At 40.5% G+C, this 26977-nt stretch overlaps 1 pseudogene; it reads left to right on the plus strand.

Moving 5' to 3' along the window:
- The first annotated feature begins 16429 nt into the window (after positions 1-16429).
- On the plus strand, positions 16430-18240 carry LOC143581447 (aspartyl protease family protein 2-like; annotated as a pseudogene).
- Positions 18241-26977: the final 8737 nt, after the last annotated feature.

Genomic DNA, 26977 nt, shown 5'->3' on the forward strand with positions numbered 1-26977 from the left:
GAGGTGAGTTTCCCCCTATATTGAATTGGATACCAATGAAATCACACATTGCATATTGATGGGAGGAAATATGTTTCTCCATACCTTAAATATAATAAAGCCTAACCACGAAAATAAAATTGTCACGTGAAACATGAATATGAACTAGTGGATATCAGGTTTATGCTCATATATACAGATGTAAATAACTCGTATACAATGCCAATTACATTTATAAATATTGTCCTGTAATGACAACTTATGATCATATCTGATTTTGTTTTTTTTAGAACAAAACAAATATATTATACTAAAAAATCTACACCCTTCTCCACATTATGACAAGAACTCTCAACAACTTAAATATAAACAATAACTTAATCGGGTTACAAGCCCTTAGATCGTGTATAGTGGATGGAGCTCCTATAGAGGCCTTATATGTCATATGACATCACATCACCATAGAGGCTTTATGAATAAAATGATGTAGTGGATAGAGCCACTTTAAATCATTAACTAATTATTATTTTATTATTATTTATAAAATAAATAAATAAACAAACCACCAATCACAATCCACTCTTCCCCTCACCGGTGCTACGTTGGAAGTGTATATAAATATGATCATATGCTACCAACTTGGTTCAGTTTGTATTAATTGGTTATAAGTAATGGGTATTGGGTTGTGTCAATGTCACGTCCCAATAAAATGGGACGTGATTAACTATTGGATTTGCATAGAAATGTCGTTTATTTATGAACACACAATCTACATTTCATAATCCAAATTTATAAAAGCTAGACTAAGTTCTTGCTACAATAGAGTTTCTTCATGCCAACACAGATCTCTGTTGATTAGCCATCCGGTGCCATCAAACTCCTAACTTTGAGTTTTTTCTAAGAATTCTTATCTTGTTTGAAATACATGTTAAATCAAGTTAGCTTAAGCTCGTATGTTCTAAGTTTAAGGTTTGCAAATGGCATTCATTTTAAATTAACGTTCAGATAATCTTTTATCACATGCTTAGTTAAATTGAACATTCATGTGTTCCTGGTTTCCATTGGTGAATTCAATTAACAAAGAGTTTGATGTATCTCAATTAAAATTAATAAATCTGTATGAAGAGGTATGTACCCGCCTCAACACCAAGCAAGGCGGGTCAACCCACAAGATAAAGACATTATGAAGGCACAAAGCCAAAACCTAGGCGCATGGCGCATACAAAACATGCTCAGGCATCATATGCTCGCGCATCACATATGCGCGCGGCGCATCAACGCGCGGCGCATATCACATGCTCTTGCACATCACATATGCTCGCGCGTCGCATATGCGCGCGGCGCACCATCGCGCGGCGCATATCACACGCTCGTCCATATCACACCTGCGCATGAAATATCTGCGCGTGAGAATAAAAAGAAGACTTCGCGCATCCTCAGGATGGGCGCATATCACACGTGCACATAATCAACCTCGTCCTTATCCAAATCAGGATTAGGGCAACCTTGATTGTGCACGTCAGACAATCTTCCAGAAGGCATCTTTTTAAGGAGTAAGAATATGCTGATGTTGACAACGGCCAAATGAAAGGTCGACAACTCAGCATGACACATGTGCTACCACGTGATTACAACCAACGAGAAAGCGCCAGGTGTCCCAGAGGGCACGTGGCGCAGTGCGATTGGAGAAGGCCAACGAGGTTGAGCCCAACCAGTAAAAACCCTAGCACTATAAATACAGCATCAACTCCACTTTGATGAGACATTCATTCACACTCAATCATTGACAGTTACAAGCAGTGATATCACATTCAATCATATTGAATTATATTCACTCACAGTCAGTTACAGAAAGAGATACAGTCACATCATCAAGGGTATTCAGCGATTCAGCAATACTCTTGAGATTCACTTACATACAACATTATTATCTTCTCCAAAAGATACTGATTCTCACGCCGGAGGGTTACCCCAAAGAGGACCCCTCTGTCCCTTTCTGAGGGGTAAGTAACGGCGCTGTTCATTTTGTAGGTGGAAGAACTCGGATCCAGAAGAACCATTGGTGAAATAGTTTAATCACACCCGAGGAAAGTAGATCTGCTACCAGTGAGTAGATCCACGTTTCTTCATTGGCGCCATCCGTGGGACTCGAACCCACTACCCGCCTCAACACCAAGCAAGGCGGGTCAACCCACAAGATAAAGACATTATGAAGGCACAAAGCCAAAACCTAGGCGCATGGCGCATACAAAACATGCTCAGGCATCATATGCTCGCGCATCACATATGCGCGCGGCGCATCAACGCGCGGCGCATATCACATGCTCTTGCACATCACATATGCTCGCGCGTCGCATATGCGCGCGGCGCACCATCGCGCGGCGCATATCACACGCTCGTCCATATCACACCTGCGCATGAAATATCTGCGCGTGAGAATAAAAAGAAGACTTCGCGCATCCTCAGGATGGGCGCATATCACACGTGCACATAATCAACCTCGTCCTTATCCAAATCAGGATTAGGGCAACCTTGATTGTGCACGTCAGACAATCTTCCAGAAGGCATCTTTTTAAGGAGTAAGAATATGCTGATGTTGACAACGGCCAAATGAAAGGTCGACAACTCAGCATGACACATGTGCTACCACGTGATTACAACCAACGAGAAAGCGCCAGGTGTCCCAGAGGGCACGTGGCGCAGTGCGATTGGAGAAGGCCAACGAGGTTGAGCCCAACCAGTAAAAACCCTAGCACTATAAATACAGCATCAACTCCACTTTGATGAGACATTCATTCACACTCAATCATTGACAGTTACAAGCAGTGATATCACATTCAATCATATTGAATTATATTCACTCACAGTCAGTTACAGAAAGAGATACAGTCAAATCATCAAGGGTATTCAGCGATTCAGCAATACTCTTGAGATTCACTTACATACAACATTATTATCTTCTCCAAAAGATACTGATTCTCACGCCGGAGGGTTACCCCAAAGAGGACCCCTCTGTCCCTTTCTGAGGGGTAAGTAACGGCGCTGTTCATTTTGTAGGTGGAAGAACTCGGATCCAGAAGAACCATTGGTGAAATAGTTTAATCACACCCGAGGAAAGTAGATCTGCTACCAGTGAGTAGATCCACGTTTTGTAACTGACTGTGAGTGAATATAATTCAATATGATTGAATGTGATATCACTGCTTGTAACTGTCAATGATTGAGTGTGAATGAATGTCTCATCAAAGTGGAGTTGATGCTGTATTTATAGTGCTAGGGTTTTTACTGGTTGGGCTCAACCTCGTTGGCCTTCTCCAATCGCACTGCGCCACGTGCCCTCTGGGACACCTGGCGCTTTCTCGTTGGTTGTAATCACGTGGTAGCACATGTGTCATGCTGAGTTGTCGACCTTTCATTTGGCCGTTGTCAACATCAGCATATTCTTACTCCTTAAAAAGATGCCTTCTGGAAGATTGTCTGACGTGCACAATCAAGGTTGCCCTAATCCTGATTTGGATAAGGACGAGGTTGATTATGTGCACGTGTGATATGCGCCCATCCTGAGGATGCGCGAAGTCTTCTTTTTATTCTCACGCGCAGATATTTCATGCGCAGGTGTGATATGGACGAGCGTGTGATATGCGCCGCGCGATGGTGCGCCGCGCGCATATGCGACGCGCGAGCATATGTGATGTGCAAGAGCATGTGATATGCGCCGCGCGTTGATGCGCCGCGCGCATATGTGATGCGCGAGCATATGATGCCTGAGCATGTTTTGTATGCGCCATGCGCCTAGGTTTTGGCTTTGTGCCTTCATAATGTCTTTATCTTGTGGGTTGACCCGCCTTGCTTGGTGTTGAGGCGGGTACATACCTCTTCAAGCCCCCCCAGTCTAATGTGTGTCTTATCTCGCGCGAGCGTGGTAAGATAGATATTAGACTCACTGAATTGTCCTTTTATAGGGGGTTTTGTCGTTTTCCTGGTTGTTTCCATCATCGCGCGAAGTTCTATCCACTTTGTTGAAAACCAAAGGTCCAAACACGTGGTTGGTTGGTGGTGACGTGCGCCGTAAACGTGTCAGAGGTTTCGTGTGCTCGAGGTGCTACAGTTGCCTTTCACGTCCCCTCACAGCTGTCCTGAACACGTGTTGCACTCGCATTGGTTAGTACCTGCGAGTGGGGGGCGCGTGGAATCCGATCAGCTGCCACTTTTCTCTCTCCTGGTCCTATAAAAGCAGGCCCTTAGGTAATTTTTATCCTCATCTTTATTGTTGTTCAAATTCGAATTCCTGCTTTCACATTCTGATTTGAGTGTTTACATCGATTCGAATCCTCGATTATCGGCTATTACAGTTGTATGTCTGATAGTTCATACTCGTCTAGCCCTTCAATCACCTCCGTTGCCTCTCGAAGACGCCGTGTGAAATCTGTGGTGATGTCGACATTGAAGCAAAAGGGGAAGGGGAAGAAGGTTGTTGAAACCACATCGGAGGAAGTAGGGAGGACCAAGGCCACCAAAAGGTGGAATGAAATCCCCTGCAAATTGAAGCAGGCGGATCTCGACAACCTCATCACCTCTCAGGGGTTTCCCACCCTGTTTGGCTGCATGTTGCCTAGGTCCGGGCAAACGGCAGCGAACCCGCCTGCCGGCTATATATCCCTATATAGCCACTTTTTCACCCACTGCAACCTTCGTCTCCCGATGACAAGGTTTGTGGGTGCACTGTTGAAGTTCTATGGGATTCACATATCCCAAGTCCATCCGTTTGGACTCGTGCGCGTGACTCACTTTGAGTTCATGTGCAAATCCCAGCGCGAGGAACCCACTCCTCGGCGCTTTCAATATTTTTATAAGGCCAAGATCCAAGACAATTGGATCTCTTTTATTCCTCGCAGTCAGAAGGTGAAGTGCTCCACTGTTTCATTCAAGAGCCTTCATGACTGGTCAGAGAGGTTTTTTTACATTAAGGCCGGTGTGATCCCCATCCGTATGACTATGCGCTCTATCACTTCTGCGCCTGCGGATGAGGGTGTCCTCAAGAACCCAACTGGCGCATGGGTTAAGAAACTGACCGCCGAACCATCCCCCGCGAAGAAAATTTGCGAGGAGGCGCTGGTTGGGGTCGGCATGAGCAGGCTCTGGGCCGACAGCGCGCTTGAGCCCGTTATCCAAGTCGACGGGTTGTGTAAGTTTTTTTTTTTTTTTTTTTTTTTTTTTTTTTTTTTTTTTTTGCGCGAACATCCTTCTTTTGCTGATATCGTTTAACTTGTCTTTGCGCAGTCACCAAGGATTACATCCTTGCCGCTTATGATGAACATGTGGAGGGCGGCTCCGTCGAACTTGGCATTGGGGAGGTTGGTTTCCCGGATCGCTTCGATGACATGTTCATCCCAGTGGATCTGGATTTTGACTTTGACGGTGACGCGCCTGGTAAGCCTTCGCACTCTTGCTCATTCCTTTAGAATACCCAAGCTTATTAACAGTTGTGTCGCTTGTTTTTGTAGATGCGCTTGAAAACTACGAGCTAGAGCTCGCGGAAGAGGAGGAGGAGGAGGAAGAGGAGGCGCCTCTACTAAAGCGCAAAGCTAAGGGGAAATCTGGCGCAGGGGCCAGTAAGAAACAGAAGAAAGAGGACACCCCTGTCGCTCATCCCCATGCTCAAACGAAGAGACCTAAGGAAACCACAAAGGTTTCTTTAAGTTCTCTGCCTGTGAGAGTGGGCAGACCTCCTGTCCACTTGAGGTATGGTGGCGTCGCCTCCTCCTTTCGCGCGGCTGACGAGAGAAGCAGTGCCGCGCCTGCAACAGGTATACTTTATTTATCTTCATCTGGCTGAATTGTTATTAAACCTTTGCTCCTTTAAATGTTTGCAGAGGCAGCGACGGTAACAGATCAGCCGCCGGCGCCCCAAGGTGCCACGGCTGCGCCGGGGACTCCATCGAAGTCCCCTGTTCTACCCTCTGAGAAGGGTAGAATGGATTTTATGGCGATGTTCGATGCGCGAACAGAATTGCGCCAAGGTAAGTTTTTGCACCCTGATAATCATGAATATACTTATGCTATCAGGTTGGACTTCAAGAGTACCAACAATGAGGCTGAGTATGAAGCCCTGCTGGCTGGTCTGCGCATCGCGCGCAAGTTTGGGGTTAAAAGACTAGAGGCGCATGTTGATTCTTACTTGGTAGCTGCTCAGGTCAACGGCCTATATGACGCCAAGGAGAACACAATGCCTCTGTATCTAGAGCAGGCAAAAAAGCTCGTTGAGCAGTTTGACTTCTTCAGAATCATACACATCTCGCGAAGCGAAAACAAGTCCGCAGACGCGTTGAGTAAAATGGCATCAACTAATTTTGATCACTTTGGCAAAGATGTCAGGGTGGAAATAATGAGCAGCCCGTCAGTGCAAACGCAATCGGTCCTGGTAATTCATACAACTCCTTCATCCTGGATAACTCCAATAATGGAATTCCTGAAAGAGGGGAAGTTACCGGATGATCGCGCACAGGCGAGAAAGATAAGACACAAGGCGCAGAACTATGAACTACTTGATGGTACAGTGTATCGGCGCTCTTATCTTGGACCGCTCATGAAATGCCTGGATGCTGAAGAAGCAAGCTATGTGATTAGGGAGATTCATGAAGGAATCTGTGGAATTCACGCTGGTCCGCGCATGGTGGTTGCCAAGGCGATGAGCTCAGGCTACTATTGGCCAGGCATGTACTTGGATGCGCTAAAAGAAATCCAAAAATGCAAGGCATGTCAGAGCCACGCGCCAAACACCATGCGTCCAAAGAACAACTTGATTCCAGTCACCTCCGCATGGCCTTTCCACAAATGGGCCATTGATATTGTGGGGCCCCTGCCGCAAGCGCAAGGGCGAGTGAAATTTTTGGTAGTGGCGATAGACTATTTCACAAAATGGGTTGAAGCCAAGCCACTAGCAAAAATCACAGCTGAAGCGATGAAGCAATTTATCTGGAGCCACATCATTTGCCGTTTTGGCCTTCCTATGGAAATTGTGAGCGACAATGGCAAACAATTCACTGACAGGAAGATGTCAAGCTGGCTCAAAGAATTGCACATCAACCAAATCTTCACGTCCGTCTACCACCCTCAGGGGAATGGCCAAGTGGAGCGCGCGAATCAAAGTTTGCTAAATGGGCTGAAGAAAAGATTGGAGGGAGAATCCCATTCTTGGGTCGAAGAGTTACCTAATGTCCTGTGGGCGCACAAGACATTAAGCAAAACTAGCAACGGCGAGTCACCGTTCAGCCTAACCTATGGGACAGAGGCTATGATCCCAGCGGAAATTGGGTGCCCATCCCATAGGGTACTCATGATGAGCAAAACTGATAACGCGCGCGAAAGAAGATTGGACCTTAATTTGCTTGAAGGGCGCAGAGAAGCGGCTATCATTAATGAAGCCAGATACAAGAAAAAGCTGGAAAAATATTATAATCAGCGCGTTAAAGAGTGCCACTTCAAGAAAAATGATTTTGTCCTTCGAAACAATGAAGCTAGTCGCGCAATACCCCCAGGAAAAATGTCTCCCAATTGGGAAGGACCTTATCAAATTTCAGAAGATTTGGGGAAAGGCGCGTACGCTTTAAAAGATTTGAAGGGAAAAAAGATACCGCGCGCGTGGAACGCGACACAACTTAGAAAATGCTTCATGTAAAAAGTTCAAATTTGTAATCAAGGCTTTCAAGCCATCATGAATGATGATTCGCGCTATCTTTCAATATTTGTCGCGCTATCTTTCAATATTTGTTCTATTACCTTTGCATACATGTTTCACACTTCCTTTATTAAATTGGAACAATATGACAACACTATATTGACTTCAAAACAAAATAAAGCGAAGTAAAACATACATGCGCGAGCCTTAGCTCAAACGCGTTAACGAGTCTTAACTCTAAAACGTCAGGGCCTTAGCCCAAAATTACGAGCCTTAGCTCAAACACATCAATGAGTCTTAACTCTGAAAACGTCAGGGCCTTAGCCCAAACCAAAGAGCCTTAGCTCAAAACACTCACAAACATCCATCTTACATCCCGCGCAGCCTGATCATAAAAATCCTTAAACAAAACTAAGGCAAACTACATGCCATATCATGTTAAGGTCTCAGGTCGATGCCGCGCGCGGAACCATAGTGGATATCTGAGTAACACAAGCTGACATGTAATGGCTAAACTCATACTTCCATACCGCGCGACAACGACGAGCGAAAAAGAAATAATGAAAACTTAGCGCGCATGTCAGCATGAGCAACATACTGCGAGAACCACAAACAAAATAGAACAGAGGTTAAGTGAATAATTTCCTTACAACCTTGTTCTTATGTTAACGTGCAAGCATATCTTATATCTATACAATCAAACATGAAGAGATGAATGGAAATGCGCAGGATATGAAAAGCAGAGAACAAGTTTCATTCCATTGGATCGAAATTTACAAGTATGATGAGTTACAAATTACAAGTATGAAAATAAATATACAAAATTTGATGAAGGGCTTCTCAAGTCTCCACGTCGACGTCAGCCGCTTCATCACCCTCATCATCTCCCGCAGCATCTGGCGCGGTCTGCTCCTCATCCCCGAACTGACCATAGTCGAGTTCTTCCTCCTCATTGGAGTCTTCGATCACAACGGTGTCACGAGCAGATTCTTTCGCCGCGCCAGAGCCGCTGGCAGGGGCAACATCCCCCGCGCCACCATCATCGCCACCAGCCCTCTCGCAATCGTCAAGCAACTTCTTTAGCGCGCCGAGGTCGGGCTGGTCAGCAAGCGCAGCTATCTGCAAATCATTAGAAAAGTAATGAGTACAAAACACTTAGAAAAGTTAGTAAAGTAAAACTCATTAAGATCAAGGTACCTGCATAAGGATGGGGATGGGAGTATTCATATACTTTTCCCCCACCGCGGCCATGTCCGCGCAGGCCGCATCGAACTTGTAAGGGTACTCGGATGGGTTCTTCCTCAACATGCCATACTCATACCCATCCGTAAACCCTTCAGCTCGGCCCACCAAACGCGCGGCGGCATTGCAGTCCATCACAAGGGCTTGAAACTCGGCGGAATATTTCATCGCCAAAGCGCAGCGAGCCATGCCCTGTGACACCAGCCATTGGCGATCCTGCGCGAGGCCAGCAACAGACGTCTCGAGGGCAGGAACCTGAGAGTTTAATAACTCAACAGTTTCCTTAGCCTTTTTTAGTTCCTCCTTGTCAGACGCTGCTGCCGCCAAAATTTTTTCTTTCTCCGCCTGCGCAGCACCAAGTGCTTCCTGGCTGGACGCCGCCGTGGCCAAGGCCTCATCTCTATCGGCCTGCGCGGCCGCCAAATCCCTTTTAAGGCGCGCAACCTCGCTCTCCAACGATGATTTCTCAGTAATACTCTGGATGATAGCTTGGTCACGCGCCTCGGCCTGCTGTTCCAAGACACGCACTCTGCGCGCGTACTTGGCAACTTCGGCCTCCGCCAACTGCTGCTTCTCCCGCGCAGCCTGGAGCTCATGCCCGCGCTTGATGTATGCGGTGTTGGCACTTGCTCGGTTTTCACTGAGCTCCGCCTGGAGTTTCTCAGCTCGCGCTGCGAGCATCAGACAAGTTCCAGGCGGCCACCTTAGCCTCTCGCTGGGCTTCCACAAGAGCGTCGCGTACTTTAATATAATCACGACGAAGCTCTTGGGAAGCAGCGAAAAAAGCCGACCCAGCGAAAACATGGTCGTTCAGCAAGTCCGCGCGAGTGCGCTCCTCTTGATACCTCCTTTCAGTAGGAGGCACGGCATGAGCCCAGAAGTCCTCGCATACGCCCATGGATTGAAAGGAACTTTCTTCATTAATATTCCATCTCGGGCGGTAAACGTGGTCACCTTCCTGCAAAAACGTAAGAAAAGTTCTAAGTCATAAAACATACTTATAGGGAGATACGCGCAGCGGACCAACAAATCAATACATACCTGCGGGGATGAAGCAGGAAAGTCAGCGCCAGCCCCACCAGAGGTCTGCGCTGCGAACACTTGCGGCATCGCAGGGCTGGCGCGATCTCCTAAGGAGTCTTCACCTTGAACCCCCTCGTCCTCCTCGTCTTCTTCAACAGGCCTCTTCTGCTGCGACCTGGAAGGCTCCAAACCAGCCTCGCGGGGAGGGCTACGTGCAGGAGGAGGCGAAGGAGGTCTCGACGCCGCCAGTTCGGCGCGCAACACCGTTTCCTGCTCCTTGGTAATCCCAATAAGGGGAGACTCAGCACTAGCAGGAGCAGGACCAGAACCAGCGGCGCCGGAAACGGCGCCAGGAGTATCACCAGCAACTGTTGCGCCAGCTACAACTCCTATGAACAAATAAACAAGGAAAAATTGTTTATGACTGACTTCAAAGAGAAAAATTCATAAGACATATGTGCAAAAACTTACCTTGGCGCAATTCTGTTCGCGCATCGAACATCGCCATAAAATCCATTCTACCCTTCTCAGAGGGTAGAACAGGGGACTTCGATGGAGTCCCCGGCGCAGCCGTGGCACCTTGGGGCGCCGGCGGCTGATCTGTTACCGTCGCTGCCTCTGCAAACATTTAAAGGAGCAAATGTTTAATAACAATTCAGCCAGATGAAGATAAATAAAGTATACCTGTTGCAGGCGCGGCACTGCTTCTCTCGTCAGCCGCGCGAAAGGAGGAGGCGACGCCACCATACCTCAAGTGGACAGGAGGTCTGCCCACTCTCACAGGCAGAGAACTTAAAGAAACCTTTGTGGTTTCCTTAGGTCTCTTCGTTTGAGCATGGGGATGAGCGACAGGGGTGTCCTCTTTCTTCTGTTTCTTACTGGCCCCTGCGCCAGATTTCCCCTTAGCTTTGCGCTTTAGTAGAGGCGCCTCCTCTTCCTCCTCCTCCTCCTCTTCCGCGAGCTCTAGCTCGTAGTTTTCAAGCGCATCTACAAAAACAAGCGACACAACTGTTAATAAGCTTGGGTATTCTAAAGGAATGAGCAAGAGTGCGAAGGCTTACCAGGCGCGTCACCGTCAAAGTCAAAATCCAGATCCACTGGGATGAACATGTCATCGAAGCGATCCGGGAAACCAACCTCCCCAATGCCAAGTTCGACGGAGCCGCCCTCCACATGTTCATCATAAGCGGCAAGGATGTAATCCTTGGTGACTGCGCAAAGACAAGTTAAACGATATCAGCAAAAGAAGGATGTTCGCGCAAAAAAAAAAAAAAAAAAAAAAAAAAAAAAAAAAAAAAAAAAAAACTTACACAACCCGTCGACTTGGATAACGGGCTCAAGCGCGCTGTCGGCCCAGAGCCTGCTCATGCCGACCCCAACCAGCGCCTCCTCGCAAATTTTCTTCGCGGGGGATGGTTCGGCGGTCAGTTTCTTAACCCATGCGCCAGTTGGGTTCTTGAGGACACCCTCATCCGCAGGCGCAGAAGTGATAGAGCGCATAGTCATACGGATGGGGATCACACCGGCCTTAATGTAAAAAAACCTCTCTGACCAGTCATGAAGGCTCTTGAATGAAACAGTGGAGCACTTCACCTTATGACTGCGAGGAATAAAAGAGATCCAATTGTCTTGGATCTTGGCCTTATAAAAATATTGAAAGCGCCGAGGAGTGGGTTCCTCGCGCTGGGATTTGCACATGAACTCAAAGTGAGTCACGCGCACGAGTCCAAACGGATGGACTTGGGATATGTGAATCCCATAGAACTTCAACAGTGCACCCACAAACCTTGTCATCGGGAGACGAAGGTTGCAGTGGGTGAAAAAGTGGCTATATAGGGATATATAGCCGGCAGGCGGGTTCGCTGCCGTTTGCCCGGACCTAGGCAACATGCAGCCAAACAGGGTGGGAAACCCCTGAGAGGTGATGAGGTTGTCGAGATCCGCCTGCTTCAATTTGCAGGGGATTTCATTCCACCTTTTGGTGGCCTTGGTCCTCCCTACTTCCTCCGATGTGGTTTCAACAACCTTCTTCCCCTTCCCCTTTTGCTTCAATGTCGACATCACCACAGATTTCACACGGCGTCTTCGAGAGGCAACGGAGGTGATTGAAGGGCTAGACGAGTATGAACTATCAGACATACAACTGTAATAGCCGATAATCGAGGATTCGAATCGATGTAAACACTCAAATCAGAATGTGAAAGCAGGAATTCGAATTTGAACAACAATAAAGATGAGGATAAAAATTACCTAAGGGCCTGCTTTTATAGGACCAGGAGAGAGAAAAGTGGCAGCTGATCGGATTCCACGCGCCCCCACTCGCAGGTGCAAGCCAACGAAGGAATGACACGTGTCCCTAACAGCTGTGTGAGGGGACATAAAATTGTAACCGACCTGCCACGGCACAGTGACGCGCCCCCACTCGCAGGTACTAACCAATGCGAGTGCAACACGTGTTCAGGACAGCTGTGAGGGGACGTGAAAGGCAACTGTAGCACCTCGAGCACACGAAACCTCTGACACGTTTACGGCGCACGTCACCACCAACCAACCACGTGTTTGGACCTTTGGTTTTCAACAAAGTGGATAGAACTTCGCGCGATGATGGAAACAACCAGGAAAACGACAAAACCCCCTATAAAAGGACAATTCAGTGAGTCTAATATCTATCTTACCACGCTCGCGCGAGATAAGACACACATTAGACTGGGGGGGCTTGAAGAGGTATGTACCCGCCTCAACACCAAGCAAGGCGGGTCAACCCACAAGATAAAGACATTATGAAGGCACAAAGCCAAAACCTAGGCGCATGGCGCATACAAAACATGCTCAGGCATCATATGCTCGCGCATCACATATGCGCGCGGCGCATCAACGCGCGGCGCATATCACATGCTCTTGCACATCACATATGCTCGCGCGTCGCATATGCGCGCGGCGCACCATCGCGCGGCGCATATCACACGCTCGTCCATATCACACCTGCGCATGAAATATCTGCGCGTGAGAATAAAAAGAAGACTTCGCGCATCCTCAGGATGGGCGCATATCACACGTGCACATAATCAACCTCGTCCTTATCCAAATCAGGATTAGGGCAACCTTGATTGTGCACGTCAGACAATCTTCCAGAAGGCATCTTTTTAAGGAGTAAGAATATGCTGATGTTGACAACGGCCAAATGAAAGGTCGACAACTCAGCATGACACATGTGCTACCACGTGATTACAACCAACGAGAAAGCGCCAGGTGTCCCAGAGGGCACGTGGCGCAGTGCGATTGGAGAAGGCCAACGAGGTTGAGCCCAACCAGTAAAAACCCTAGCACTATAAATACAGCATCAACTCCACTTTGATGAGACATTCATTCACACTCAATCATTGACAGTTACAAGCAGTGATATCACATTCAATCATATTGAATTATATTCACTCACAGTCAGTTACAGAAAGAGATACAGTCACATCATCAAGGGTATTCAGCGATTCAGCAATACTCTTGAGATTCACTTACATACAACATTATTATCTTCTCCAAAAGATACTGATTCTCACGCCGGAGGGTTACCCCAAAGAGGACCCCTCTGTCCCTTTCTGAGGGGTAAGTAACGGCGCTGTTCATTTTGTAGGTGGAAGAACTCGGATCCAGAAGAACCATTGGTGAAATAGTTTAATCACACCCGAGGAAAGTAGATCTGCTACCAGTGAGTAGATCCACGTTTCTTCACTGTATTTCACATGTTTAAAATGCTTAAAGTATCAAACTTTATAGCTTAGAGTTTCAAAGATTGACCAGCAAAAATTATACCCATAGGCCATAGACCATAGTTTCAATAATCGTATAGTTTCAAAATTTATAAAAAGGCAAATTTATAGAACACACTAAAACAACTTGGCACGTATAAACAAGTTTAGAATACTAGTTTTGCATGCGTTTTAAATAAAAAGCAATTAGTTTAACATAAAGAATTGGAAATCATGCAAGTATTTTAGTATCATATATTCCAACCATAAAAAAAGTGCATGTATGTGTGGATCACTAGGCTACTTAACGCAATTGAGCACTTAGTTCTCAGTCACGTTCACACACAACCCTGATTCGCATGACTATCCTACTATAAACCCAAATACTGTATATTCTATGTAGTTGTAAATCGTAAGGCCTAGGTTATGGAGTTTAAAGTTAAAGATTTACCCTGTAACTATTTCTTAAGATTGCTAAAAAGTCATGGACGACCCCAACAACATCGTTGCCCCGTTCTAGACGCCTCACCAATGTAAACTTGTCTTCACGGTTTTTTTTTGCTGCTACCACCACCAATGTCGCCACCCCACCACCGCTACTAATGACAATACCCAAACACCATCAATGCTACCCCAACCACCATTACTTTTTAACTTCTTAACAAACTAATAAGTCAAAACATGATTACTTTATCTACCAAACAAATGTATCTAAAATCATTTCTTTATTTTCTTTTTTTTACAAGTTTTAATTTCTAACTACAGCTGTCAAGATTTTTAATTATACTATGGATTTCAATTTTCTTAAATCACAATAAACCAAGCACTTACAAAAAATTTAGTGCAAGTACATTGGAATATTATTTAGACACTCAAATTTGTGGTGGTTTGACCTACTTTGTATAATTTATTTCTTTGTATGAAATCTAGTAGAATTTATAGCGATGAATCAATAATGGTGCCGAAATTGTTGATAAAACCTTTAAACAACTCTTTTTTTCCTTTAGTTATTTTGTTTAACAACAAACCTGATAACACTTAAAACTCCTAAAATTTTATACTAGTTTTTATTACGGAGTTGTTTTACATTATTGGTTTTTAATATTTATATAATTTTTAGATTTTAATTTATTTGTTGTAAGTCAGTAATATACATAGAATTAGATGTTGAAAGACTTTCACAAATAAATGAGATTATAACACAGTTTAAAGGCTAACTAGTTTTGGTGAAACCCATGACCCGTTTATTTTTTTATTACAAAATTGTTTCATAATTATAAAGAATATATTTTTTATAAAAAATCATATATTATTTTTTAGTATATCTTTATTTTATAAGATTTTCATATCAAATATTTGGTGATTAATTTTTAATTTAATGAAAAGATTATAACCCGTTTATCTGGGTTTGGTAAGACCCATACCTGTGAATTCGGATCAAGTTCATGAAACACTTTTATTTACAAGTAAAGCAATATGTTGGCTTGAGATTATACTAACTCAAGATTAAAAATGTTTTCAAACATTATTTAAAAAAATTAAGACTCCTAAAACTCTTCCCTTTTATACAAATATAAAGGGAAAATACCATAAAAAACCAACAAACTTTCTGCTTTTGCTCGTTAAAGTCCCTTAACAATTTTTTGCACGTTAAAGTCCCTCAACATGTTAAATTTGAACAAAAATGTAACATGACTCATAAAAACAATATGAAACTTATTTTTTTTGCTTATGTGTTATTTTTTCTTATGTAATATATATGGGAAAGTGTATATGTGGCTTTTAAACATCTAACTCATATGCGGAACCCATCAAAGCCACGTTGTTTTGATTAAATATGACTAAAAAAATTAAAGTTATCAAATTCTTTTAGGGCTCCATTTAATACAATGTGAAAACCGGAATTGACAAGAACTCTGAACAGTGACATCGAGCATAGCAATTGAGTTCAACATCCCACACAAACTTCATAGCCCATATCCAAACCAATCCATCCCTAATTAATCAAAAAAAATTATACGGTTAACTCCATTATGTTTTCTTTCTATTTTTTATTTTACTTTTTTTACGAAACTTGAATTAAGATGATTGGTAAATCATTCTAAATTCCTAATACTATAACCAATACTTTAACATGTTCTAGCTTGCAGCAACGCACCGTAAATAATTCAGATTCATAGTGCTCCATTTTGATACAATGATACTTGTGATGTAATTGTAATAATATATGTGTTCCACCATCAAAAGAAAAAACTCACACCATGTGATCTTGAGTAAACAATTCCATTGCAAAATTGAGGATTCATAATAGGTTCTTGAGATGTGTTAGAATTATCAACCAGGAAAAAGAATATTATTTATATACTCAAATGTTTTTATAAGTTATGTCACATTTTTGTTCAAATTTAACATATTGATGGACTTTAACATGCAAAAAATTGTTAAGGGACTTTAACGAACAAAAACAGAAAGTATGTTGGTTTTTTATGATATTTACCCTAATATAAATAATATTCATCTCTCTCGTTTCCCTTTTATACGAATATTATATTACATCAGCTTCTCATTTCATATTTATTAAATGAAACACTTCATCTGAAATCTCGACATTAATGCACCACGCATCTACCTATTTCATATTTTAAACAATATTCTACACTTACAATAAACTCTTAACACCCACACTGTCACACACACTACACAAATAAATCAAATACATCATTACACTTACCACCCACCCCCATATCTCTCTTCCCACACCACCATGCATAATAATATTAATATTAATATTATTATTATCACTACCATCATTACACTCCTTACCACTATCTCCGGCGACTCCGCCACCGTGAACTCTGTCGAATCCACCACCATTGTGTACTCCGGCGACTCCGGCGGTTACGCCACCGGAGACTCCGGCGGTTCCGCCACCGTGAGCTCCGGCGACAACCACTTTCTCCGGCTACCACTCCACCACATTAACCCAAAACAAACCCCAACTCAAACCATCTCCGCTGACTCAGCACGCCTCTCCACATTATTATCCACCCTTCACCGGAAACCCAATATTCCGGTGACTTCCGGCGCCTACGCCGGCCAATACTTTGTCACCCTTCATTTAGGCACACCACCACAACCTTTATTATTAATCGCCGATACCGGCTCCGATCTCATCTGGGTCACTTGCTCCGCCTGCCGGAATAATTGCACCGCCACAAGACCACCACATTCCGCCTTCCTCGCCCGCCACTCCGCCTCTTATAAACTAACCCATTGTTTCGACCCCGCGTGTCGACTCGTCCCCCACCCGAATGCAGGCGCGTGTAACCACACACGCCTGCATTCCCCGTGCCGCTACGAATACTCGTACGCTGACGCCTCGATAACCAACGGGTTCTTCGGGAAAGAAACCATTTCGTTTAACTCGATCACGGGCCGGTTATTACGACACGATAAATTATCATTCGGGTGCGGGTTTAATGTCTCGGGCCCGAGTGTTTCGGGCCCGGGCTTTCATGGGGCCCAAAGGGTTATGGGCCTGGGCCGTGGGCCCATTTCCTTTGTTACCCAACTCGGTCACTGGTTCGGTAACAAATTTTCTTACTGTCTTAAAGATTACACTATTATTCCCCCGCCTACTAGTTACCTTTTAATCGGTACCCAACCCGATAACTCGAAAATGCGGTATACACCCTTGCTAAAATGCCCATTAGCCTCCCCATTTTATTACATTGGGATACAAAGTGTTTTATGTCGATAATGTGAAATTACGAATAAGCCCTTCGGTTTGGGGTATTGACAATTTGGGGAACGGGGGAACCATTGTTGACTCGGGTACCACTTGACTTTTTTACCCGACGCCGCTTACCGTCGGGTATTAGCGGCATTTAGACGAGTTGTGAAACTACCGACCCCGGATGGGGCGCCCCCAAATTTTGATCTTTGTTACAATGTGTCGGGTGTTAAAAGACCGAGTGTACCCCGACTTAGTTTCAAACTCGTGGGCGATGACTCGGTGTTCTCGCCACCGGTCGGGAATTATTTTATTGACACGGCGGAGGACGTAAAATGCGTCGCGTTACAGCCCGTGACGTCACCGGGTGGATTTTCGGTTATCGGAAACCTAATGCAACAAGGGTTTTTGTTCGAGTTTGATATCGGGAGATCACGATTAGGGTTTTCCCGTACAGGGTGTTCAAAACCCTGATTCAGAGTATTGGTGGGTCCCGTGAGTTTTTAAAGTTATCAGATGATCTACACGTCAAATGACCTTGGATTTTGTGTAGTAATATAAATTGATTTATATTTAAATATTTTTGTGATTGGGTTATGAAATGTTGCATTTACATTTATTTAATTCATAGTGAATGAACGAATTGTTAATAATGAAAACTGTGGGTACGGGGAGCTAAAAGGATCTCAAGCATGTGATGTATTTTTGTCCTCATAAATTCAACACAAAACAAACCAAGAAATGAGCTATAATTTAAGCTGCTTTTGTGCTGTTGTCGGCTTTCTCCTTGGGCCTTTCACGTGACCCTATCATTATTATTTTATCTTTCCAAGTTTTTATCAATTATGATAATATAATATGTAGCATCATTTTGTATGTTTTAATTTACTGTATACATTAACTAGGGCTTTTACTTATAGGGTGTGAAGACGCAGGGTTCTAAACCTTTCCGTCCAACTAAGCAAACCCCTAAAAGAACCCGCAAAACCAAAGAGTTGACCCGTAGGTGAGCGGAATAATCTGCTCTTTTGCGGATCAAAAATCATTGTCAGCGGATGCTCACTCATTAGTTTTAAAAGACCCGCGTACAAAGAAGGTACAATGCATAAATGGCTAATACGAAAGCCAATTACAGCTCAAGATTCTCTGATGATACCAGCCATGACACAAGGAAATGAGACTGCACGATGGGTCAATCATCGATAGCCATCATGGTACTTTCAAGAGTGCAACGTCCATACCCGTAAGCTCTCATAGCCAATTAGAAACCTCGTACGTGCTTCCCCACAAGAATAAAAGGTTCTACTGATTATGACAGTTTATCCAATCCTTCTCCACCTCTTCGGTTATAAATACCGGACATGCCAACTATTTTCTAGTATATCATGACTCATGATCTGCCTTCTTATTATAACCCGTGACCCGTTTTCTATGACAGTAAGACTTTATAAAATTTTTAAAAATAAATTATTGTTTGAATGGTTCTTGAACCCAATACCTCATGTTTCAAATTAAACATACCTACCAACTCCACTTAAATGGTAATTGTGTTAGATGTTATATATAAATATGCATTCTCTTCAAATATAAAACCAAATTTATATTTAAAATCGTTGATCTTTCCATAATTTACAATATACAAAAATTCACACGATTTATATCTTTTTTCTTCTTATTTTTATTGACTAAAATCATTAATTATTATTTCTTAATTAAATTTTATAATGTAAACCTATTTGTTTTTATTAATTTGACATTTACAATTTATTAAAATATATAACACACATAGATATTTCGTTTTCTTTATTTTCTACATACGTAACACATGTAAGTAACCTAGTAGTATACTACTCAAAAGTTCACCATAACTTAATTTTTAATACTGTTACCTAAATCCAATTGGCAAAATATGTAAGGTATAAGTTTCTAGTTTATGTTAATTTTGCGTACACTTTAATAACCAGACCAGTGGTTTATTGGCAAAGACAAGGCCTTTACAATACCAAATGTTGAAATGTCATAGATTCAAGTCTCTCAAATGATAGAAATTCAAGGTGAAACAAAAACTATAAGAATTCGCATCCATGAAAAAAGTTCAATGACATCATTAAAGAAGAGTGTTTTTTTAATAGAAATATCGGTATACTGTATACATATGAGATTATTAATAACCAGATGTTTTGTCTTTATCAAAAAATTATGATTTGAAGTATCTGAAATAGTTGAATTTGATTAAAAATAAAATAATAATAAACTCATGTTAATGAAGTTCATAATTGAGCAGATGCATATTATAATGATATAATTATAACCTGTTGTAATTATAGGTATGGAAATTTGAAAATGAACAACTTACAAAAATGACTTGAGCCGTTACAACATTGTTCAAAGACATAATTAAAAGATATAGAACATTGTAGATAAACTGCAATGCTAATTCAAAATAATACCTACCAAATTAATTAAGATAAATGTCTATTGTATTAGTATTAGATAGTTGTTGAGATTTTAACGTTACATCACAGTACTATTTTACTAAAAAACTAAATTACATGTCTAGTGACTAAACTATTATCACTATATATGGTCTAATAGCAAGAACGAAATTTCTTATGTAATAGATGATTCCATCCCATCGACAGTGGCGGAGCCATATACAACTCACCGGGTTCGGTCAAACTCAGTCCATTTTTTGTTTTATATATAACGTATAGGTGTGATTTAACGAATGAACCAATTCTTTTTCAGCGAACGAATCCAGTGACACAAAATCTCCGCAAACATTTCAACGTTTGCCGGTGAAAAATCAAAAACCAAGAATTTTAGAGAGAGAACAATGTCGTTTTCTTCAGCTAGCATGTTGTTGCTTTTTGTGATATTTTGAGTACATGTCATTTAATCTTAGAGTATTCATATAAACTTTTTTATTTAATATAACTATACATTTTATTTTAATGGTGACGATGCATTTTTGTTATGATAGTGATATTGCATCTTTTTTATTTGGCCGAACGACCGACCCGACCCATCTGGGCCCAGAAACTTTGACGTTGGAAAAAAAATCGAAAACCGAAAAATCCCAAACCCATAGAAAAAAATTTATGGCTCCGTCACTGCGCATTGACCAGACTCATATTTTGTATTTCTTTTCATTTTCTCATAATGGTTCATCTAATTATGCCTGAAAGTCCTGAATATCAAACACCTCATAAAAGTTTTGTGAAATTAGGAAGCAAGGTTGAATGTGGATCTTCTTTTACTTGTTTCATCTTTGGATTCATTTCTCGTTTACGTTTGTTAGATTGTTTCATTGCATTTGTGGCAATGTAAACGTTGTTCTTTCAAGACAAGAAACATCTCACTTTTTTTCATCATTGTTCTTTGTTAGTTGCCATGATCGTTTGTTCACAGATATGAGAAGATTGTCTTTCAAGATTTAGCAACAATAGCTGGCTTCCAAAAAGAGTTTATATAATTTCAAAAGTTTAAGCTATGATATATTTTGCTATATATAATACTAGATTTTAACCCCCGTATTACGGGGGTTGTTTTATATTACTTGTACGCTCTATTATTTATTTATTTTTAGATATATTTTTTTGACAGAATTACAAATTTTGTCCTTTAAAAAAAGCCAAATTACGGTTCGTGTCCTTTTCTAAGTTTCCTTGCAGGCGGTGTACTTTAAACTTTTTTTTCTACACGTTATGTCCTTTACGCTAACTGGGTTAGAAAAACTCAGTTAAATGCCCTCACGTGAGGCGCATGTGAGGGCATTTTTGTCTTTTCGTCTCTACCTGCAACTTCTTCTTCTTCTTCATTTTTGTAGATCTCAATCAACTCCGTTTGACCTCCAGCAGCCACCATTCACTCTCCAGATCTCAATCAACTTCTTCTGACATTTTGATTCTTTTATTATCTTTATTATTATCACTATGGCCTCCATCTCTCTCTCTCTCTCTGTTGATATCCAGTCTACCATCACCGGCATACCATCAATCTTAAACCACGACCGCCGCATCTCCCACCATCGGCTTTACACAACCTGATTTAGGGTTTTGTTGTGGTGCAAGGTTGGTTGTGTAGAGGCTATTGGAATGGTGTCGATCTGGAAAACCCTAGGGGTGTGCTGATGGCGGGGGGGGGGGGGGGGGGGCTGGTGGCGGTGTTTTGCAAGGTTCGTGGTGCTGCGGTGGTGTTGGGAGGCGTGCAGAACACGTGGTTGACCTACAGTTGCCGGGTTATGTTTGGAAACCCTCGGTAGCGGTGGTCCGGTGGCGTCTTGACGCCTCTCTCCGCCGCCGTAAGATACTAACCTGCACTTTTTGTGTTGTTTTGATGGTAGACGGGATATCAACAGAGAGAGAGAGAGAGATGGAGGCCATAGTGATAATAATAAAGATAATAAAAGAATCAAAATGTCAGAAGAAGTTGATTGAGATTTGGAGAGTGAATGGTGGCTGCTGGAGGTCAAACGGAGTTGATTGAGATCTACAAAAATGAAGAAGAAAAAGAGGAAGAAGAAGAAGTTGCAGGTAGAGACGAAAAGACAAAAATGCCCTCACATGCGCCTCACGTGAGGGCATTTAACTGAGTTTTTCTAACCCAGTTAGCGTAAAGGACATAACGTGTAGAAAAAAAAAGTTTAAAGTACACCGCCTGCAAGGAAACTTAGAAAAGGACACGAACCGTAATTTGGCTTTTTTTAAAGGACAAAATTTGTAATTCTGTCTATTTTTTTTATTGTATGAAAGTTAATAATATACTTATGGTTTGATGATAAATTGTTTCACAAATAATGAGATGTTATAACCCGGTTTAAAAGCTATATGGTTTTGATGAGACCCTAGACCCGTTTATTTTTTTTACTATAAAATTGGTTTTTTAATTAGAAATAATATTTATGAAAGTTAATAATATACTTATGTTTAATGAGACCCAAGACCCGTTTTTTTTTTTTACTATCACATTGGTTTTTCAATTTAAATAATATATATATCTTTTTTAAAATAAATAAGATATTAATTTTTATTATATTCTATGTTATAGGATTTTTACATCAATAATTTGTTGAGAATAATTTTTAATTTAATGAGATGTTATAACCCGTTTAAGAAATATCTGGCTTTGGTAAGACCCATACCTATGAATTCGGGTCAAATGCATGAGAAGCCTCCATTTAAAAATCAAGCAAATCTGGTGACTCCAAAAAAAGGGGGAGCGACCACATCGCGACACGTAGGATTTTTATGTATTCGTTTGTATATATTATAGATCGTGGATCTATTGAAAAGCCTTAAGTATACACATCGTATCTTTTAAAACCATTTGTAACTTTTATAAAAAATTTAATATTTATACGAATTATAAAATTTATATGTTTATGGAAGTTTTTATTGATTTACTATTAATAACAAATTTAAATACAACCGTTTATACATTAATTGATAACTATTTAATCCTTAAGCTTCTTAATATGTTTATTAAGTTTATTAAAAGTAGTATGTAAGTTTTATTTAGGCGTTCACTTATTTATCATGTTCATGATACCATCGCAATCAACCGTTACTACCATAATCCATTTTTAATCGGTAACTCAAATAAAAACCGATTTCACCCGGAACATAAAACATTTAAATCCCCCAAACAAAAACCAATTTCATCACGTCCTTATATCCTTGAAATCAAAACTATAGAAGTGGTCCAAAAAAGAAAAAGAAAAAGAGACGCCATTCAAAAAATCTATCTATTATAATAAAAGCCTATCACTCTTGTCACTTGTCAATATCATAGCCCTTCTCACATTTTTTTCAACTAATTTTCATATATGGTCTTTATCTTTTAAGTTATTTCAATATTGACATTAAAATTATAGGTTTATTCCAACTAAATCCATTACTACATATAATAAGTATTCTTCATATGGATTTACAAGAGACGATTAGTGAATTTTGAAGTGTTAATTAAAGTGTTTATTACGTTTTATATTCAAAATAATAAACAATAAACATTCGATTCATAATATGTGGAATGAGAACAATCGACTTGGACTAAATCATGATAACGTCAGCGGCTAAGGCTTAACCTTTAATACCTAAAGATACATATATTTTTTAGAAATAAAAATTTTCGCGTTGGCCCGAAACCTAGAATTCGGACCCAAGAACCAACCCGAATTACTTCGGTTCAGGTTCGGGTTAGTATTTTCTTGGGTTCGAGTTTCTTGGGTCGAGTTAGTTTGGGTTCAGGTACAAGTTTTCTTGGGTTGGGTTTCATGTTACGTGTAAAAGTGGCAACCCTACTTTCAACGATTATAATAAGAATCACTACCTTCACTTTATGCAACTTTAAATATTCTAATATTATTCTAACTCAGAATAATCACTATATTTGAACATGGTTTTAATGTTAGTATGTATTTTTCATTTTCCTGACAATTACATTCATATGAAATAAATTTGTTGACTGTATTAACAATATATGATCAATTTATTGACTGTATTTCACTTAATGGTTAAAGTTTAAAATTTACAACAATTACCCGTGTAATACACGGGCCTCAAACTAGTAGGAAATAAAACTATAGAAGGGATGACGAGCATATTCAAGAAATGCAAAAACAAAACACATTTATTTCACAAAAAAAATAACGCGCACTAATTTTACCAAACATGAAACAGACACTGAATTGTAATTTACTGCTTTATTTACTTCTTTATATTATAATTCAAATTAGTAAGACGTGTTTTAATTTTATTCTATGCACTGTCTCTTAAAAAAGAAAACTTTTGGACTAAAATGGTTATTTAAGTCGAAGCAATACACAATTTAACTTTAAATTTGCTAGTTGATTATAAAATTTTATTATTATTATTATTATTATTATTATTATTATTATTATTATACAGTGTAAAATGCAAACCCATTTAGAAAATGTATGGATAATTTGTAAGAACAGGTTATTGCTGTAGTTAACCCTTATATGATAATTAAAAGTTGACGCCACATAACGTGACAATTTTAAGGACAAATAATAAGTATGTGAAACTAAGGTTATAACATGATCCATATATATCATATATGTATTCTTATTCCTACGAGGTTAGTAAACATCTTTTCTTTTTAACTTTAATTTATTAAAAACATTTATGAGTTTTCTCTCTTTCATTTCTACACACCACAATTATCAACCACCATGTTATTTGTGATCCCAACCACAACTCAAAAGGCCACAAGGAAACACAAATCTGATATCTTCATCAAATCTATGGCTGTGTTGGATTCTTTCACCAACCAAAGTAGCTACGATTTGCTTTTGTGTTGTGGACATTTAAATGCCAATAATGACAAGTGGGACACTTCTCATTTGTAACTATAACATCATAGTTTATAAAATGAATATAAATCAAAACATATGAACCAGCTTATACAAAAACGCTTAAGTCGATATGTATCAAAACGTGTGTAACTTGTTTATGGTATAATTTCTACGGGTTACATCGTAATAATAAATAAGATTTCTCAAAAGGTTAGAACTTGTTTAGAATAAGTTAATAACAAAGTAAATTTCCAAATGAACTTGCATAAAAAAGGTATTGTGATTATGTATTTGTTATTTGTTAAATCATATTTAGATTAGCATGCAATACTTGAGGTTTTAGATAGGCTAACAATAAAATGATGTGTTAAATACTTAAATTATTTTATAATATTATTACATGTTAAAAGACAAACTGGACCCTACTTTTTCTTCTTTGAAGTTTGAATCGCACCCTGTCACCGAGCAAAAACTGTCACCCCACCTCCAACGCATCCCTATCACCAAGCAAAAACCCTCATCTGCCCTACATGGGTCCATGCCATCCAGGGTGACATGATATAAGTATTTAAATTTTTATTCCCATGGACTGTGATTTTTATTTTTTAGAGCTAGTGTTATGAAACATTTTTCTCATTTTCTTTCATACATTATGATATGTCATGTTAGTATCAATTCTGTTTTTTCTCTGTCATTTAACATCGTTGCTCAACTTCTATAATGGTTCATTCATCTCATTCTCAATCACTTTTCACAATTATATTATTTAATAATATTAAGAATTGAAAACAAAAAGAAAAAGAAAACAAAAAAAAAGATCAAATTGCCTCCCCCTCCCCCCTTCACCTTTCAAATGATTCGATTGAACACCATCCGGTTGATCCCGTCATGCATGAATGAAGGGAGAGACATGGTGTTCCAAGAGTGTCTTTGCGTGACCCTTGATCTACGTAGGACCCTTCTGTTAGCTTGTTGGGGGGGGGGGGGGGGGTTGATATTCCTTGGCCTTAGTAACTTGAAACTTATATAACAGTTTCAGATTTGCCAAATCCTACACAACTAGAAAAACGAGTATCGACTACCATTCACAAACACATGTAGTTGAATCAATGTCGAATTCCACAAAAAGTGAAACAATAAATTGAAACGGAAAACAAATATAGTCTTAGCAATCTCTCGGTATTTAGCTACAGATCATCGACTGGCACACCAACCCACACAATTGAGATATATCTGAAGGTCGTGTAACAAAATGGTAAACCCAATCATTGGTTAACTAGGAGGGGACTAATTCCCGACAGACCACGTCTTGATAATTCGACTATGAAGGTGTAGATAATAACCATGAGATTCCTTGCCTAGCTTTCCATATGTTTGTTAGTCCGTCACTGGGCCTTCCGTTGCTAATTCCGTTGATTATGGAAACTAATTAAAAGCTACACTAATAGACAACCGAACATCAACCATTTCAAACCCATGACTAGTAACCAAAAGATGGGTTGTGTGTTTTGATTCGATACCTATAACTATAATTACTTTCCTTCGCCCCTCTACCAAACCACATTATTTTCACGTATGTTATAAAGGTTTACATTGTGTAACTAGCATATTGGATATGGTGGTCTCATAATAAAAATCCAACGAATGTGGTAGGAATGTGTCTTTGTATGTGGTGAGGTTGATTGTGCTGGCTAGATCGCCTTTTGTGTTAAAAAGATACATACTTAATACTATAATTCATATTTTATTTAACTAGAAATGTAATGTGTCTTATCAGTTCACAATTAATCATACACTCATACACATGTATTTAACAAGAAAATGACTTGTTATGGCCTAGTATACTTTTGTGTAACGTAAACCGGTCCACTGACCATGACAACTGCTAAGGTATATCAGTGCACTAGTTATGAACTCATGATATGTGCAATTTAACAACAATATAACTTATTGTGGCCTAATGCGACTTTTGTAACTTAAATCAACTCACTAACATGTGACACGACCCATTAAGCACCCTCAGTGTATTTAACATCAATACGGCTTTTACGATCAAATGTGATATTTGTGTAACCGAAAACAGACTTACTACACATGTTAAAACCGTCAATTATGTGGTTATCAACTTATGAGTATAATATAATATCAAATGACTTGTGAAGATCTAATGTAGCTTTATGTAACGATTCATTAACACATAATATGGCCTATTGTGGATTTATGGTTTATATCAATGCACAAATTTGTTGGAAGTTTTAAAG

This window comes from Bidens hawaiensis, unplaced genomic scaffold, assembly GCF_021521415.1.
Source record: "Bidens hawaiensis isolate Kalapana, Puna unplaced genomic scaffold, B.hawaiensis_p1.1 tig00030951_1, whole genome shotgun sequence".
Classification (NCBI taxonomy): Eukaryota; Viridiplantae; Streptophyta; class Magnoliopsida; order Asterales; family Asteraceae; genus Bidens; species Bidens hawaiensis.